This window comes from Elephantulus edwardii, unplaced genomic scaffold (assembly GCF_000299155.1).
Source record: "Elephantulus edwardii isolate Elephantulus edwardi_28Jun2011 unplaced genomic scaffold, EleEdw1.0 scaffold00084, whole genome shotgun sequence".
Taxonomy (NCBI): domain Eukaryota; kingdom Metazoa; phylum Chordata; class Mammalia; order Macroscelidea; family Macroscelididae; genus Elephantulus; species Elephantulus edwardii.
This window is the reverse complement of record NW_006399834.1, coordinates 9,298,252-9,311,155: the sequence shown is the minus strand read 5'-3', so window position 1 is coordinate 9,311,155 and position 12,904 is coordinate 9,298,252. Positions and strand designations below refer to the sequence as shown.

Below are 12,904 nucleotides of genomic sequence, written 5' to 3'. Positions count from 1 at the left end.
GAGACACCATTGCTCTTCAGTACTTTGGAGAGGTCCCTAACAGCAGACTTTCCCATGGCAATGCGCCTTTTAATTTCCTGGCTACTGGTGCCGAGAGTGTTGACTGTGGAGCCAAGAAAACTAAAGCTGTGAACAATCTCAATCTCTTCACCATCCATAAGAATCTGTAAGAATATATTAACTTTATCATTTTCTTGAGGAACAGACTTAAATATTCTCTGACAGGAGATGAAGTGAAGGAGACTTGCATGCAGCAGTTAATTAGGATTAATGGCATGGTGTGAACTGATAATACCTACCCCACTGACTTTATGGTTGACATCGGTATCTACAAGATTAGAGAGAATTCCCATCTGATCTGAGGCACCAACTGTTGCTTTATAGATTCTTGACATTGGAGGATGTGAAATTCAAATTTATACTTGACTTTTGAAGAGGTGGAATACGAATGGTGGTGTGCTATAATGAATTATTCAGTGCAGCTTTTCTAGTTATTGTATTTGGCTTTTACCATATGGCTGGACAAGACTGCTGCTAATGTGAATGAAGTAAATTGTGTATTTTGAATGGAACATGGAGATATGTAAACTACTAATAGGGAGTCATTTATCAGTATTTCCATCCCACCAGCCTTAAATTGAGCAAGTTGAGAAGTAGAAAATGGGAATCTATTCCCATAAAGAAAGAAGCAGAGAATACAGTATATACTTTTGTTTCATAGTTTCTACTCTGGAAGGAGACATATATCAAATCAGACCAGTATCAATAATTTCAGCAGGAGTAGAGGTGGCTTACAACCAGATATTGATATATAACACAGCCGAACTGGATCTGCTGCCTCACAGAGCCAGAGCTGAGCTCTTTTGCTTAGGCTTACTAGAGTGCTGGGGGGAGACATTATAACAGGCAAGACTAAAGAGCTCTCTCAGAGCCTTGAGACAGGGCCCAGTGACCCAGAGGATCTCTGAGCACACTTAAGAAGACGCCCTGATTAAGGAACTGTAACTTGTTATTCCCCCCTAATAACCCATAATTGTATTTTTCGTGATACTGTCCCTGAGAAGGATGGTTAATAATAGATTTGTCATATGTTGGTGTGAGGAGGTGTACATTTCTGACCTTGTAGGAGTTGGTTTTGTGCTGTTAATTTTGTTGATGGGGACACTTCTGTCATGTAGCTTTGTTAGCAATAAGATGCTGCAGCCCTTAATTTGGCTGCACTGTTTTCATGGATACACAGTAAAAAAGATCTTTGTAGGCATAAAGGAATCTCTCATCTGGTCCACTGAGCTTGCTGATTCATCTATTACCTCTCATCAAAGTGAATGGCATCATTCCCAATGATTTAGAGAACATAAACTATTATTTTCACCAGGTTTGACACTAGTAACCTTTGTATGATCACTGGAGATGCTAACCTAGCACTGACTATCCTGCCCTTTTTGTTGTGCATCACCTGAAAAATGTAAAAAATAACACCTGATTCTACAACTTTTTTTTATTGTCAAAGGCAACAAACCATTAATTTCTCTTCCCTGAGGGAAACATATCTGCCTTACCATTAGTGACATGAATAAAGACATTGTGTGGATTGAAGAGAATACATCATAAAAAGAAGCATGAGTTCTATTAGAAACATTGACTGTATCTTTGGTTTTTACATAGCTCCTCCTTGTAGAATGTTGAAAGTATGAAGAAATGGAGGCTACAGCAAACAAAATGGTAACTAATGGGAAAAGAAAAATTTTATAACTTCCTTCAGTATTTAGGTTAAATTAAGTCTTCTATGTTCAATACAAGTAAAAAATTATCTTAAAAATGTAATCTGAATATGAAAACGTTGAAGAATTTCTTTTGGTAAAATGTTTAAGAAACTTCTGATTTTTGTATCATAACATTGATTTCACATGCTAGCAAGATTCTACTGAAGATTATCCAAAAACGATTAGAACAGCACATCAACAGAGAATTGCCGGAAGTCCAGGCTGGGTTTAGAAGGGGTCGTGGTACTAGGGATATTGTTGCTGATGTTAGATGGATCTTGGCTGAAAGCAGAGAATACCAGAAGAATGTCTGTCTGTGTTTCATTGATTATGCAAAGGCATTGGACTGTGTGGATCGTAACAAACTGTGGCTGACTCTGAGAAGAATGGGAATCCTGGAACATTTAATTGTGCTAATGCGAAACCTATACTACTTGCACCAAGAGGCAGTAGTCAGAACAGAGCAGGGTGACACTGCATGGTTCAAAATTGGGAAGGGTGTATGCCAGGTATGCATCCTGTCTCCATACCTTTTCAACATGTATGCAGAGCAGATTATCTGAGAGGCTGGGCTCTATGAGGAGAAGTGTGGCATCAGGATTGGTGGAAGATCTATTAACAATCTGCGCTATGCAGATGACACTACCCTGCTTACTGAAACAGAGGAGGACCTCATGCACTTGCTGTGGAGGGTCAAGGACTGTAGCCTTCAGTGTGGACTGAGGCTCAATGTCAAGAAGACAAAGATTCTCACCACTGGACCAATTGGCAGCGTCAGGATGGAGGCGAAGAGATTGAGATTGTTCACAGCTTCAGTTTGCTCGGCTCCACAGTCAACACTCTTGGCACCAGCAGTCAGGAAGTCAGAAAGCATATCACGATGGGAAAGTCTGCTATTAGGGACCTCTCTAAAATACTCAGGAACAACGGTGTCTCTCTGGGGACTAAGGTGCGCCTGATACAGGCCATGGTATTTGCAATCGCTTGTTATGCATCAGAGAGTTGGACAATGACTAGGGAGGACAGAAGGAGAATTGATGCCTTTGAGCTGTGGTGCTGGAGAACAGTACTGAATGTACCATGGACTGCCAGGAAAGCAAACAGATTCATCTTGGAGAGGATTAAACGAAGCTACTCCTTGGAGGCAAGGATTCTGGGGCTTCGTCTGACATACTTTGGACGTGTTGCCAGGAGGGATGGGTCCTTGGAGAGGGACATCATGCTTGGGAGGGTGGAAGGACTGCGTAGGAGGGGAAGGCCCTCTATGAGGTGGATTGATTCGGTGACTGGGGTAATCGGGATGGGTGTGTCAGAGGCAGTGTTGTTGGCGCAGTATAGAGCAGCTTTAGGGCTGTTGTGCATAGGGTCGCTATGAGTCTCAAACAACTCGACGGCACATAACAACAACAACAACATATATTACTAATTTTTTATGAACATATACTTACTAATTTAACCACACAGAAACAGAAATTGCAGTAATTTAAAAAATTATAAATGTATCACTGACTTCCTCCAACTCATGATAGATGTTTTGAGATAACATGCTGTACAATTCTACTCTGACACACTTGTGGTTGGTATGAGTTGGAATCAACTTCATAACAATGCTTTTGTTTTTTAAAATGTTGTATGATGTTCTGATGAGAGATTTACCAGTGGTTTAAACAGAAAATATACCTTTACATTTAATTTTACCTCTTCAATATTAAGACAGTCTCTCTCTGTGATGCTGCCAAAAGACAGTAGACCAGAGCGTAAGTCTTTAATTTGTCACTACAAAGTAAGATTTGCCAGCTTGCTTCTGTTTCTTCCTTGTTTAATGATGTGAGGGTCCTTGAGCTGTGATGTTGTAACTCATAGTTTATGCAGGGTAAGTCTTTTATTGCTTCACATGCATGTTGTTGTTGTTAGGGGCTATCAAGTTGAGTCTGACTTATAGCAACCCTATAAATAGCTCTGAACCCTGTCCTATCCCATGCCTTCCTCATCATCTCTGAGACACTTGAGCCCATTGCTGCAGCCACAGTTTCTGTCCATCTTATTTAGGGTCTTCTCTCTTTCACTGGCCATACTTCTTGTTGTGTTGTGTGATTTTTATAAAATAGATATTTTAATGAAAAATTAAAGAGAACTTGGATTTCCATTGATTAAATGTTGCACATTTTTCTCCCTTCCTACTCCTCCCCTCAGTTCACATTTCTCTTTGAGAAGAAAAAAAAATTCTTTCATTGTTATACAATCCTCCCTAGTCCACTTTACTATGCAGCTCTTATGCTGAACTCTTGCCATACAAATAATACCTAATCAAATATCCCTTTTGAACAGTCCTCTCCCTCATCTGTTTCAAGGCAGTGCACATTATTTACTCCCTCTTTTCTTAGTTTCCCCCCAAACCCAATGTCAGTCCTGTTTTATAACAGGGGCATTATGCAGTATTTGTCCTTTTATGATTGAAGTATCTCTCAACTTAATGTCCTCCAGGGTCACCCATTTTACATTTCATGAGTTCCTCATTTTTCAATGCTGTGTAGTATTCCATTGTGTGAATATACCACAGTTTTTCTATCCATTTGTTTGATGGGCAGTTGAATTGTTTTCAACTCTTTGCTATTGTGAACAAAGCTGTAATAAACATGGGTGTGCATATATCTGCTTGGGTAGCAGTTCTGGTTTCTTTACGGTGTATTCCCAGTAGTGGAATTGCTGGGTCAAATAATATTTCTATTTCCAACTTTTTGAGAAGCACGATACTGCCTTTCAGAGTGGTTGCACCATTGTATACTCCCACCAACAGAGAATAAGAATTCAAGTTTCTCTGCAACCTTGCCAGCATTTGTTGCTTGCTGCTCTTTGAATTTTGTGATTCTTACTGGGGTGAGATGATATCTCATGGTTATTTTTTATTTGCATCTCTCTTAGTGCTAGTGATTTTGAACATTTCTTCACATATTTATTTGCTATCAGAATGTCTTCTTTGTTGAAGTGTCTGTTCATATCCTGTGTCCATTTTGCTGTTGGGTTATTTATCTTGTTGTGATGCTTGAATATTTCATAAATTCTAGATATAAGTCCCTTATCACAGACCTGTATTACCAAGTATTTGTTTCTTGCCTGTAATTTTCCCTTTTACCCTGCTGGAGAAGTTTTTGGATGTGCATAGCGATTTGATTCTTAGAAGATCCCATTCATCTATTTTATCTTCTCCTGGTTGTAGATTTTTTAGGATGCTTGGAAGATTATTTGTGTTGTAGATTAGGGCTTCTAGAGTTCTTCCAAGCTTTTCTTTGATGGAGTTTATAGTCCTTGGTTTTAATCCTAGGTCCTTGATCCACATTGAGTAGGTTTTTGTGTATTGTGTGAGGTGTGGGTCTTGTTTGAGTTTTCTGCAGATAGTTTTCTAATTTTGCCAACACCGTTTGTTAAAAGGCCTGTAATTTCCCCACTTGACTGATTTAATCTCCTTGTCAAAAATCATTTTACTATAGGTAGATGAGCAGATTTCTGGATTCTCAATTTCCTCCATTGATCTGTGTATCTATCATTATACCAGTACCACACTGTCTTGACCTCCATGTCAGTGTAGTAGTATTTGAAATCAGGGTGTGAGATGCCTCCTACGTTGTTACTCTTTTTAAGGAGTGTTTTGCTTATTCAGGGTTTCTTTCGATTTCAAATGAAATTGGAGCTTGCCTTTTCCATCTCATTGAAGAATGGAATTAGTATTTTTATTGGGATTGCATTGTATGTATAATTGCCTTTGATGTCCCCTTTCAAAGAACACCTTGTCATCACAATATGCCCCCAAAATGAAGAAACTTTGCCATCTTTGCCTGCATTGGGCACTCTGGCTGCACTTTTTCTGATACACACACACACACACACACACACGTGTGTGTGTGTGTGTGTGTGTGTAATTATTTTTTTTTTGGCAGTCCATGAGATAGTATTAAATCTGTTCTGCAGGTGAGAAAAGTGAGACACAGAGTGATTAAATGGGTTATTTGTTACTATAGGTCTTAGGTTCCAAGGGCTGCTTTAAGAAAATATCACAAATGGATGACCTAAAAGAATTTATTGTCTCACAACTTTGGAAACTAGGCATCTATATCAGAGTATTGACTGTCTTGATTCTTTCTGGAGGCTCTGTGAGAGAAAGTGTTCCATATCACTTGCATATCTATTGGTAACTTCCAGAAAATTTGCCATTTTTTAGCTTGTATCTGTCTCTGTGGCTACATGGTTGTCCTGTTTAACTCTCTGTTCATGTTGTATAGGATTAGTACCCTTACCGTCCCAGCATAAACTCAAGCTAACCTTCAGACAGGAACAGGAACACATCTGCAGGAGCACTCCTATTTTTGAGGACACAGGAGATTCAAAACTAGATCAGAGATCTCCTGACTTACTGCCAGGTCACTTTCTCTACAAATTTATTTAATGCTATTATTTTGTTTTAAATCATAGACTAATAGGAAACAAAGAAATGCAAAGTTTTTAAAATAATTTTCCCCAAATGCCCTGAAATTTTAAACGTTCTTCCCCCAACCCCCATTTAAATGTTTTCCTTTGAAACCTGAATTTATTTGGGATAATGAGGACCATTCAATTTTTGGTGGGCATTTTTTCCCCTTGCTCTGCAGTAGGGAAATATTGAGATTGTAAGTGAGAGTTGCAAATGTGGAAACAGGCTCTCACATGAAAATCATATGGGGCACTTAGCATTCTGAAGAATATTTGAGTCATTATGTTGCAGTTCTAAAATTGAATCAATGCTATGTTTAATAAAGCACAACAGGGCATGAATTATTGTACATTAATTCATACCCAGTATGTTGCTAGGCACATGGCTAAAAGCTGAGTGCAGCCAACGCAACTAAACATGAATACACCATAATTCACACACCAGAGGGTCCCACTGTAATTATAAAATGCTATTATAAAGCATTATTTAAAAAATATTTAGATATGTTAAGTTCCATAAATACATGATTGATTCATGATATATGGTGTTCTCATAAATTTAGGAGCCCACTCTTTTTCTCAGTCTCACAGTTCCTAGATTTATGTTATGTCCTGAATCTCCATTTTTTTTATCAGTATCATCTTTAAGGCTAGAAATATTAATTTGTGGCTTTTAAATTCTATAGCTTAAAAGCTAAATTCTATAGCTTAACTGAAAAAAGATTGATGATTAGGCTGGAAGGTATGGCTAGGACTCCTGAGTGATGGTTACTAGGTGCTTAGGAGAAGAAAACCAGAATGGAATCTGGATACTGGTTTGGGCCATCACAGGGGGAAGTAAGTGAGAATAAATTTTAGGAATGATAGTGTTGGTCTGCTTTTGTTTTTAATTTGCATATTGTGGTGTGTGATAGGGAGGTTGCATAAGAAGCTGCGCTGCAATCCTGAAGGTACGTGGTTCGAAGCCATCAGCTGCTCTATAGAAGAATGTTGAGTAATTGCCTTCTGTGGGATTAACTGTCTCTGAAAACTCTCTGGAAGGTCAGCTACAGATAAATTCCAAGTCCATGGTACACAACAACAACAATCAATACCAAGGAACTTTCACAGAAATTCAATAAAACCAAACCAGTTGCCAATAATTGCAGTATTTAGTGAACTCATAATATCACTACAGATATGTGCACCATGGGGTTTTTAATGGTTGTGTGTTTTTGTTTGTTTGTTTGTTTTTAAGTAGATCATCAGGGGCCTCAGAAGAAATCTCTAGCCTTTTAGTTGGAAGATGAGAGTGTTAACCATTTGTTCTATTTTGGACATTTCCAACAAATTAGAAATATAATAGAGGTTGTTAAAATCCTAGAGACTGAGGGGCCCTTAGGCCAAACCACAGTGTCAAATAAATGTTAATATAATGTTGTATACCAAACTATTCTTTTAAATATCATTAGAAATTAGGCTGTTTATGAAAGAAAAAAGTATGTCTGGTTCTTGGAAAATTTTTATGCCTTTTTAGGTAATCATGTTGATTTCATAAAAATGAAAATATTGACATCGTTTCGTTTCCAATCACTATTCAAATAAGCTCTTCCTTTTAATAATAATTTTATAGAAAAAATACCTAATTTTCACGAAAATGTGTTGCTCTGGCATGATTTTATTATCTAGATTTTAAAACTATATTGTAAACTTTATAAGGTAAGGTGTTAACATAGACTTAAATACTACTTAAGTCCAAACATGGAAGAATATTACTAAAATTAATAAACTGAGTTTGCTTTTCATTTCTATTGTTGTTGTTGTGTGATATTGAATTGATTGCAACTCATAGCAACCCTATGTACAATAGCGCAGAAGCTTGCCCTATATTGAGCCAGTCTCATTGACTCTGATACACCCACCCCATTATCCCAGTTACTGTGTCAAGTCATCTCATCAAGGGTCTTTCTTTCCTATGCTGTCCCTCCACTCTTCTAAGCATGATGTCCTTCTCCAAGGAACAGTTCCTCCTAGCCATGTGACCAAAGCATGTGAGACAGAGCTTCAAAATCCTAGCACCCAAGGAGAGACTTGGTTTCACCTTCTCCAAGACAGACCTGTTCTCTTTGCAGTCCATGGTATGTTCGGTACTATTCTCCAGAACTACAACTCAAAGATACCAATTCTTCCTCTATCACCCTTTCTCATTGTGTAGCTCTCTGATGAATAGCAAGTAATTGCAAAGACCATGGCCTGGATCAGGCACACCTTAGTCTCTAGACTGACATTTTTGCTTTTTAGTATTCTGGAGGGGTCTCTGACTGCAGATTTCCCCAGTACAATCTATCTTTTGATTTCCTGAATGCTGGTGCTAAGAGTGTTGATTGTGGAGCTAAGCAAACTGAAATTGTTAATAACCTCAATCTCTTCTCCATCTATCATGGGGCTGCCAGTGTCCCAGTGGTGAGAATCTTTGTTTTCTTGAGCTTCAATCTATAATGAAGACTACAGCACTTGACTTTCTGCCGCAGGTGCTTCAGGTCCTCCTCAGTTTCAGCAGGCAAGGTTGTTCCATCTGCCTATTGCAGATTGTTACTGAGCCATCCTCAAATCCTGATGCCACATTCTTCCTCATAAAGCCCAGCGTCCTGAATGATCTACATATAGATTGGAAAGGTATGGAGAGAGGACACATACCTGATGCATTCCTTTCCTGATTTTGAACCATGCAGTGTTTTCTTATTCTGTTCTAAGGACTGTTTCCTAGCCTGAAAATGGGTTTTACATGAGCACAATCGTGTTCTGGGATACAAATATGTATCTTTTCCAATCAGTTGGCCAGGTAGTTGTCCTTCAGGTTTCTTGGAACAACCTGGTGAGCCCATCCAGGGTGGTATCTGTTTTTTGAGATATGTCACTTGCTATTCCATCAATTTCTGGGCCTTTATTTTTTCCATGTCCTTCAGAGCATCTTCAACTTCCTCCTTTATCACCATTACCTATTGATCATATGTTGTTTCTTGAAATTCTTCTGTGTCAGCCAATTCTTTTTGGTACAATGTCTATATGCTCCTTCTTGTAATGCTTCCTGGATCATTCAGTATTCTGCCCATAGTGTTCTTAAGTATTACAACTTGACGATTGAATTTGACCTTTAGGCCCTTCAGCTTAAGAAATACTGAGCAAATTCAGCCCTTTTGATTTTCTGACTCCACCTCTTTGCACATTTCAAACTTTGTATTCTAGAGCTGCCATTTGAAATCTTCTGTTCAGCTCCTTAACTTCCTGTTTTCTTCCCTTTGCTTTGGCTTCTCAGTGCTCTAGTGCTATGTTTAGAGTCTCTTCTGACATCCATCTCAGTCTTCCTCCTTTTTTCCTTTGTGATTTTCATAGATGATATTCTTGGTATCTTCCCACTGCTTATCTGTTCTTTGTTCTTTAGTGTTCAAGGCCTCAAGTCTGTTCCTAAAATGGTTTTTAACTTCAGGTGGGATAAATTCAAGGTCAGATTTTGGTCCCTGTAGATTTTATTTAACCTTATTTAGCTTTAGTTGAACTTGGATATGAGTACTTGATGAGTCATTTTTTTTTTTGTTTGTTTGTTTTTTGGGTTGGTTTTTTTTTGTTGTTGTTGTTGGTGGTGCCACGTTCCTCTTCATAAAGCTCAGCCTCCCGAATATTCTGTTCTGTATATTGAATGAAAAAGGATGGAGACAGGACACAACCCTGATGCTTTCCCTTCCCGATTTTGGACTATGCAGTGTTTTCCTGCTCTGTTTTGAGCACTGCATCCTGGTCTGAAATTAGGTTTCACAATAAGCACAATAAAGTGTTCTGGGATTCCCATTCTCCCCAAGGTTAACCTCAATTTGTTGTGATCCACAGAGTCGAATGAAATGACTTTTCATAGTCAATGAAATACATATAGATATTCCTCTAGTATTCTTTGCTTTCTGCCAGGATCCTTATGACTTTGGCAATAATGTCTCTAGTGCCATGACGTCTTCTAAACCCATCTTGTATTTCTGGTCGTTTTCTGTCTATGTCCTGTTCCAGTCATTTCTGTATAATCTTCAACAAAATTTTGCATGCATGTGATATTAGTGATATTATATGATAATTTCCACACTCTGTCAGGTCACCTTTTTTTTTTTTTTGGAATGGGAATGAATATGGATCTCTTCTAATCAGTTGCCCAAGTAGTTGTTCTCTAGATTTTTTTGCACAACCTGGTGAGCACGTCCAGTGTAGCATTTGTTGAAATATATCAGTAGGTATTCCATCAATGCCTGAATTTTATTTTTTCCTAAGTCCTTCAGAGCAACCTGAGCTTCCTCCTTCATCACTGTTTTCTCTTGATCATATGTTGTTTTTTGAATTCTTGTGTGTCAACAAATTCTTTTTGGTACAGTGACTCTATATACTCCTTCCATTGTCTTTTAATGGAGTAAATGGATTTTAATGGATTTAAAGGATTGGAGGAAGACTCACAGCAAGCTACGTTATGCAGATGACACAACCTTGCTTGCTGAAACTGAGGTGGAACTGAAGCACTTGGTGCAGAAAGTCAAGGGTTGTAGTCTTCAATATAGATTGAATCTCAACTTCAAGAAGACAAAGATTTTCACCACTCTGCCAATTAGCAGCACCATGATAAATGGAAAAGAAATTGAAGTTGTTAACAATTTCAGTTTGCTAAGCTCCACAATTAACATTCTTGAAAATCAAAAGATGAATTGCCTTAGGTAAATCTGCTGTCAGGGACCCCTCCAGAGTACTGAGAAGCAACCATGTCAGACTAGAGTCTAAGGTGCTCCTTATATAGGCCATGGTCTTTGAAATTACTTGCTGTACATCAGATACCTGGACAGTGACTAAGAATGGCTGAAGATGAATTCATGACTTTGACTTGTGGTGCTGGAGAAGAGTCTTGAACATACCATGGACAGCGAAGAAAATAGATATGTCTCTCTTGGAGATGATTAAGCCAAGTTTCTCCTTGAAGGCTAGAATTTTGAAACTCCATTTCACATACTTTGGGCCTGTGGCCAGGAGGGACCAGTCCTTGGAGAAGGATAACATAATTGAAAGGGTAGAGGAAGAGTCCAGGAGAGGAAGTCCCCAGATGAGATGGATTGACACAGTAACTAGGGCAATGGGTTGGTGTTTTGGAGTCAGTGAGAGTGGCTCAGGACAAGGTAGGCTTCAGAGCAGTTGTACATAGAGTCACTATGAGTCACTCGTGACTTGATGGCACATATTGAAAACAACAACAATAGCAACATGAGTAGTTGATTGTCTCTTCCACAGTCAATACTTGTTCTAGTTTTCACTATTTATATTGAGCTGCTTCAATGATTTTCCCCCATATGTAATAGATCTTATTCCTATGCATACCATGAGGTGAGGTCCATGTATATAGTCACCATTTATGTTTCTTATAAAAGATATTTGCAAAGAATAAATCATTAAATATGCAAAAATCTGTTATTTAATTCCCAGCCTAATTTCTGTCACCAAGTCCATGTTTTCTAATTATTGATCCTTCTACCATTTTCCCAACTTTTGCATTCCAGTCACCCATTATTATTATTGCTACTTGGTTGCATGTTATAAATTTCTTACTGCAAAAATTGGTAGAAATCACCTATTTCCTCCTCTTTGGCTCTGGTTGTTGCTTCATATATTTGAATGACAGTAGTATTCCTCAGACTTCCTTAGATGCATATAGATATTATTCTGTTGCTCACAACATTGGATTTCAAGATAGATTTAGAAATTTTTTTAAAAAACTATAAAAGTGCTCTTTCACCAAGGACCCGCCAACATGGGCCACGTTGGCACCAAAACCGTGAAGAAGGCAGCCCGGGTCATCATTGAGAAATACTACACGCGCCTGGGTAATGACTTCCACACGAACAAGCGCGTGTGTGAGGAGATCGCCATTATTCCCAGCAAGAAACTCCGGAACAAGATAGCAGGCTATGTCACACATCAGATGAAGCAGATTCAGAGAGGGCCTGTGAGAGACATCTCCATTAAGCTGCAGGAGGAGGAGAGAGAAAGGAGAGATAATTATGCACCAGAGGTTTCAGGTCTGGATAATTGAAGTAGATCCTGATACTAAGAAATGCTGAAACTCTTGGACTTTGGCAGTCTGTCCAACCTCCAGGTCACTCAGCCCACAGTTGGGATGAATTTCAAAATACCACGTGGAGCCATTTGAGTCTGTTTGCTGTGCTGTAATATTTTCAATAAATTTGGGCACACCAGCCTTGCCTTTGTAAAACAAACAAACAAACAAAAACAAAAACAAACTATAAAAGCAACCCCATTTCCCCCTCATCTTTTCTTCTCCAGTGTAGTAGATCATATGATTGTCTGGTAGAAAATGGCACATGCCAATCCATACCATTTTGCCAATACACAGTATATCTGTATTTACATGTTCCTTTTCTTTCTTAACATTGTCCAGTTTTAGTGAGCTCTGGCGGCCTAGTGGCAAGAAGCTGAGCAGAGGTGATCGGTTCAAATCCACCAGATGCTCTGCTGGAGGAGGGACAATCCCCTCCTGTACCAATCAGATCTGATTTGATAGTACACACACACACACACACACACACACACACAACAAAAAAAAACCCCAATGTCCAGTTTTCCTACATTCATGCTTCTTACATCCACATTCCAATCATTAG

General features: G+C 38.7%; 1 pseudogene; it reads left to right on the top strand.

The window, feature by feature from the left end:
* Nucleotides 1–12,033: 12,033 nt before the first annotated feature.
* On the top strand, nucleotides 12,034–12,432 carry LOC102876745 (annotated as a pseudogene).
* The last annotated feature ends 472 nt before the right edge of the window (nucleotides 12,433–12,904 follow it).